General features: G+C 48.6%; 1 long non-coding RNA gene across 2 annotated transcripts in view; it reads right to left on the bottom strand.

Moving 5' to 3' along the window:
* The window catches only part of LOC144770238 (uncharacterized), a 1037372-nt gene that overhangs the window by 745310 nt on the left and 285359 nt on the right, over positions 1-6703 (bottom strand). The gene's annotated exons all lie outside the window — the stretch shown is intronic.

The following is a 6703-nucleotide window of genomic DNA, read 5'->3' as shown; positions in this document are numbered from 1 at the left end:
CCTCTTGGAAGGGTGCAAGTAAAAATTAACATAATGGTGAATGTAAGCCTAGAATTAGGTTTATGATAGTGGCTGAGGAAAGCATATTGTTCAATAAAATGCACCCACTATTCCAAGGAAATGAAAGTTTCATACACTGGGATGTTCATGAAGGTAAGCCAGTTGTTTATTTGCAAAGAAACAGTAAGTCTTGAAGGCGAGGCTCAACAACTCAATAATCTTAACTGCCAAGACACATGTATTTATAGATTTACCCCAACCACTTGAATATACACCCAAACCCTTCTACGAGCACATGCTCGTTTCATTGCGGAAAGGCTACATATAAATAGGCACGAGCGCCACACAACCATGTCACGCTCGTGTCCATTTCATGACACATCAAGATACAAATGTAAATACGGATACACAAGCGTAAACAAGTATTACGCTCGCGTGCATGCAACACACATTGGGAGGAAGGGGTGAGGGGGGGTGAAGCAGACCACGTACAAAAAAGTATGTGGAAAAGGCCGCTTTTATTGGAACAGGTGCGCATCACATATTAAATAAACCTCGGCAAAAGCCTTCCAAAACTATTCCTCACTAAATACATAACTGACCTAACCCCGCCCCCGCTCCCTCCCCTAAAATTTCATGACCCCGCCCCCACCCATACAATACATTTCAAACATTAAAAAAACATTACATCAACCAATATAACCTATAAATACAAGCCCTCCGTTAACCAACTCCCATGCCTATCCCTTCACATCTGTCAATCCCCCAAAACGTGTAACCAAACAAAAACGACTAACCTATCCTTTCCCTGTCGATAACACAACTTACCCATTAATCAACAAACCTCTGCCAAAACAGCCTAAAAACAAATAGACCCCGCCACCCAGAAAGACGGGGGAAGGAACTACCCCCCTTTCTGCCCCCCAAGTAGGAAAAATTCTAAAACTCGTCACTATCGAACATTTAAGCATCTAGACAAAACTTCTCTGATCTCCAGCAAATAGAGGTCCATTCCCAACTTGGATAAATGCACTCCATCATCACGGAAAAATTAAACTGACTCAAAGCGGATATCCCTGTGTGACACTCTCCCGAAACACAATTGACGGCAAAACCTAGAAATTTGCGAGTTTACCTTCTTCCTGGCCCTGTCAATGGCTCTGGGGTTCACCGCCTCTCTCCAGATCCTCCGCGGAACTAATTCTGTCCATAACACATGGCAACCAGACCAGCACTCCTTAATTAAAGATAAATCCCTCTTCATAGCCCGCAGCAGGACCACACCTTTCACCCCGCAAAGATCGTTCTCTCCCAAGTGTACCAATAAAATGTCCAGACACAGGCCCTTCACCATTGCCTTATTCAAACATGGAATGAGTCACCTCCAAAGCATACCCCCTTTTCCCTTCCACACAATGTTAAACATTTGGTCATTAAAACCCAACATTTTTCCAAAATAACTTTGGGCCGCCTGAACCTGGGCCTATTTGATGAACGAATGCCCCACTATCCAAACCGTCATTTTTTTAGACTGGGACCCAGCTTCAAAACCTGTAAAGAGAAAAACACAATACATCTCAAAGCAAAGAGGATGATGCATGCGGCTCCCCTGCGTTGCCCCTCACATAACGCTGAAAACAACTTGACGACCAGCGCCCTAACCGCATGATTTCCCCTTTAGACCATACCCTGTTATGCGCTTCAGTCGCTTCACCAATCCTAAAAGAGTGAGTTCCATACTGCTCCCCGTCCAACCCAATCTTCCGCAAAGCTTTACGCAAAACCATGCGCAGTTGATATGCTGTTACAGGCGCCCCATTGATATGCTGAAAAACGGGATTGCTCTCTGACCCCCCCTGACAATGTCTTCCAGCGACGGGCCAAACGTAAAGGGCAGGTAGCCTTGGGAGTCCTCGCTTCCAACCACACTCCTTTACCTATTTTCTTCTGATCGGTTTTAGAACTAGACAGCCAAATATGCACACCCTCGTCTGATAAAAGCACTTCTTGCCAAGAGATTCCCTTTTTTATTTGGTGCCCAATAGCTACGCGACTCGAAAAGCCCCAAAAAACATGAAAGCCATCAGAACGGCAAACAAACAAGCTTCAAAGTCATCCCTGCAAACTAAAGGTAAAACATCCAACAAATGGGCCAAATTCTGCCATGAAAGAGGAGCTCGGGACAACTAAACACCTTCCCGCTCCCTAGCCCAACCTTCAAGCATTCTTTTCCCTACCTCGCCAGCCGAATGAGAATAACCCCAAAAGAGTTTCCCCATAAAAGAAATACCTGCTAATTTCCCTGCGATTGTCACCCGGGAAAGGCCTCTCTCTATAAGATCCAAAATGAACTGTACTACATCTTCAGAACGCCGCCAAGCTTCTTCCCGCCTACATGCCCCAGACGCCAAAAATTCCTTCCATGCCAGGGAATATGCAGTTCGAGTGGACGCAGACAAAGAGCCTACCACCAGTTGTAATACCCTACGTTGCCTACATACCAAAGATGGTCCGGCATTGGGGTCGGTGTCCTGTCCGCCTCCTTGGCCAGCCCACGGAATCTCCCCCACTGCGAATGAGACAAAGCATCAGCTATGTCATTGTTCTCACCAGGAATATGTAAAGCTCGAAATGTAATGTCATGCTTTAGGCAGCCTAGCACGAACACCCTCATCAACTTCAAAATCTGTTCAACTCTAGCTGACTGCCTGTTTACGATCTGTACAATAGCCATGTTGTCCACACGAAAAAGAACCTTGTTGTGTGCCAGTTCCTCCCCCCAAAGGGTCAAAAGCACTAAAAATGGGAAAAGCTCAAGAAATGTTATGCTCCTCCCAACATCCTTCCAATCCTGTGGCCACTTTTCTGCGCACCACCTGCCTTACCAATATAGGCCAAAACCGTCACTGCCTGCTGCATCCGAAAACATTTGCACATCCTACTGCACATCCTCTTCCCTGACCAGTGTCACACCATTAAATGAAGTAAGAAAAAAGGACCACATACGCAAATCCTCCTTCACTCCCGCTGCCAAGCGGACATGGTGGTGAGGCAAATGCTAACCCGCTAAAGCTCTGCCCAATCTCCTACAGAAAGTCCTCCTGCCCTGACCACCCTACAAGCGAAATTAAGATGCTCCAGTACCACCTGAATCTCCTTCACCTTCACTTTGTGTTTTGACAGCATACTGACCAGCAAATCTAGCATTTTCAACTGTCATCCAGCAAGCGAGCCCGCATTGCCACGGAATCTATTTCGATAAACAAAAAGGATAAAACTGTAGCAGGTCCCATTGTTTTTTCAGGAGCCAAGGTCACACCCATATCCTCTATGAGCTCATGGAAAGTGTCCAGAGCTGTCTGGCACTCCGCGGAGCCCGGGGAACCAACAAAGAAAAAATCATCCAAATAGTGTGTTACCCAGGTATGACCTGTGTGGTGCGTGAAATGCCATTGCAAAAATGTGCTGAAACATTCAAATAGAGCATATGACATGGAGCAACCCATCGGTAATGCTTTGTCAAGGTACCATTTACCCTCAAAATGGATACCCAGAAGATCCCAATCATCTGGATGGACTAGAAGCAACTGAAACGCAGACTTAATGTCACATTTTGCCATCTCTGCAGTTGCGCCCATGGTCACTACTAGTGACATGGCCACGTCAACCGAGGAATATGAAACCGAGACAGCCTCCTCATCAATGAAATCATTCACAGAAGCCCCCTCAGGCCATGACAAATGCTGAATTAGCCTGTACTGCCCTTGCTCTTTTTTGGGCACCACTCCAATAGGTGATATTATCAAGTTCTCTATTGGCCAATGATCAAAAGGGCCTGCCATCCTTCCCTCAAACACTTCTTTGCTCAGCTTTTCTCGCACCACCCTGCTATGCTCCGCTGCTGACTTCAAGTTATCTGCCCACCTTCTCTGCCTTGGACCCTGATAACCCAAATGAAATCCATACTGAAAACCTTCCAAAAGTTTTTGTTTCACCCCCATATCCTCATAATCCTGTATTGCAAGGTCAAGCTTTGACAACCTAACTGGCGTAGGAGCCCTTTAGCCCAGTGCCCTCTGCCCCTCTACCCCCCGTCCCCTCTGAAATTGCTGTGGGGTGCCAGATGTACCTGCGCTTGACTGATGCCCTTGCTGACCTCCTTGCGATTTAACTCCCCAACAGCTAACAAGGGGATGCCTCTTACCACACTTGGAGCATTCGTGTCTGTACTTGCAATATTCCCTGGTGCATAGCCCTTTATTGAAATCCCAGCATGCCCCAAATCCAGTCTGTGTACCCATTCCGCTTCCCACCCCACCCCGGGTGGGCTTCCCCTGAAAGGGCCGATAAATTAACGGCAGACCACTAGCTGTAAAAATAGTCTTGCCACCTGCAGCCGCTCCCATCGTATGCTGCCATAAATCCGTATCTAACTCCCCCCACTATGCTTCTGGGTCCCATGCTATCCGAGCCCGAAACTCCTCATCGTATTGAGCCCATGCATAACCTCCGCCAGTAATCTGCGCTTTCCGAATCACATCCATATATTTAAATATAGACACGCTGTGCTCCGGGAATTTCTCACAATATACACTTGCATAGATTAAAAACGCTGCCGTCCAGTTCTCAATAGTCAATGGCACTTTAGGGCGCTTAGCCAATTCATACTCCTACTCCTTAGAGCCCTCCTTAGACCTGACCTCCCTGTGCAAGAGTTTCAATATCTCAACATACTCACCCTTTCATATGCGCTCCTTGGTTGCCAACATCAGATGAGCACCCAAAGGCTTGGTTTCCCCCATGTAAGGCAGCTTCTTGATTTTCAATTCCTTACTATCAAGTGGCTCTTTAACTCCCCCAGCTGCATCAGTATTAGTCCCACTCTCCACCTTATTGCCCAATGCCACATTTCAATCTTCAGTGCCCACTCCTGTGTCTTTAACATATTTACCTTTGAGCAGCCTCCCCTCCGACACCCCAGACTTCCTCCACCCCAGTCCCCACAGACACCATTTTTGGTTTGGCCGGTATACGAGCTGTCTCACCTGGCTCTAAAGAGGCTGCTCTAGCGGACTCTGACCGCTGTGCCGATACTTCCAATCTATCCTCCGTCCGAGGAGCCCTCATCGAGGGGCCGCGCTCTCTTGAACTCCTTGGCTGCTGTACCACTCCTGAAACCTGTAACACACTATGAGACAAATGAGAGGGCCCTCCGCCCTTCATATCCAGCAACTCCCCTTCCTAGGGGCTATCCTCCTCATAATCAAGCAAAATCGGCTCCACCACTTGAAGCCCATCATTATCAAAATCCGCTTCACGGGTTCTACCAGACCCAGCATTACCAACACTGGCTTATGGCCCCTGAACGTCCTCGTGGCGGGGGAGCCGACTGTGCTCGCCGGTCCTCCTCCATGCGCTGACTCTGAAGCTCTATAGCTGTTGGAAAGGTAGACCACCTAGACCTGCTATTCTTTGGGGCAAGCGAGGTCGCGCCAGACCTTCGTGCGCTGACCGCGACGGGAGCCCCCGCTGGTACGGAAAGTGACGCGCAAGGCTCTAACCGCCCGACATTCCCAAAGCCTCCCCGCCCACAAAACGCACTGCAATTGACGGGGCCGGTTTCCGAGTGCGGGACCAGCCCCTCTCACTTACCGGGGACGCCCGACGCCTCTTAGGAGATGTGCAAGTCGCTACAGCAGCCGCGAGGCCAGCAGAGGCCTGGTGCGAAGGGCGCGCCGCCCCCCCCGACGATCACCAGGTCCATTCTGCCGACTTCAGACAACAAACTAAGCGCTTCCAGCACTCTATGATCCTCCATAGTACCAGTAAGTTGACAACCTTATAAAGCACAAAAAACACTAACTAAACTAGCACTAAAGTCTTAATACAAAAAATTCCTGCCTAAGTTCCCAGCCACCAGGTTACCAAACCTAAAATGGTGGCTGGGAGCAGGAGCCCAAAGTATTTATGCTTGGGCTTGGGCTCCTTTTGGGCTACTAACTAAAAACAGCCCAAAGCCCAAAATGACCGTCGCTCCTGCATCTAGCCCCCCCCAGCCCCTCCCAAATCTCCCGGGGGGGACCTCCCTCCGGTCGGCTGCCCCTCCCCAAGCCCCATTTCTCCCCTTTATTTTTTGTATATTTTTTTTAACTTAAAACTTAATCCTGGAACCTCATGGGTGGACGTCGCCATTCTACACTTCTAGGAGCATCCTTGACATTATCAGCTACACCAGACTCAGTATTTTAATACACTCCTGGTCCTTCACATCTAAAAACACATTGCTCGCCAGACTATCTGAACACATCTTCCTACCATTAAACAACGATACCCTGTTAAAATTCCAGACACTATTCCCATCTATAGCTACCTCCTAGCGAGGTCCGAGATCCGATCAATCTGTTGAGGGAGTCGCAAGCAAAGAGGGTGGTGTTGCTGCTCCCTGAGCCTTTTGAGGACAATTTCCGCCGGGGGCCAGTTTAAACCAGCCCCTGGCGTTGTTCGCCAAAACGTGTGACCTGGAAGTGATTAAACACTTCCGGGTGACGCACTGATGGCCAATTAAGGAAAGGGCGGTGGGTGCATGCTCTGTGCCTACCCGCACCATGGTTATTGGCGGGGACCAGGGAGACCGCCATAATTTCGGTGTGGCCGATGCCGTCCCCTGACTCTCACTCCGTTCTTCCTTCCTTTTTTTTTTTTA

This window comes from Lissotriton helveticus, chromosome 7 (genome assembly GCF_964261635.1).
Source record: "Lissotriton helveticus chromosome 7, aLisHel1.1, whole genome shotgun sequence".
NCBI lineage: Eukaryota > Metazoa > Chordata > Amphibia > Caudata > Salamandridae > Lissotriton > Lissotriton helveticus.
The sequence above is the reverse complement of the archived record's forward strand: the minus strand, read 5'-3'. Positions and strand labels throughout refer to the sequence as shown.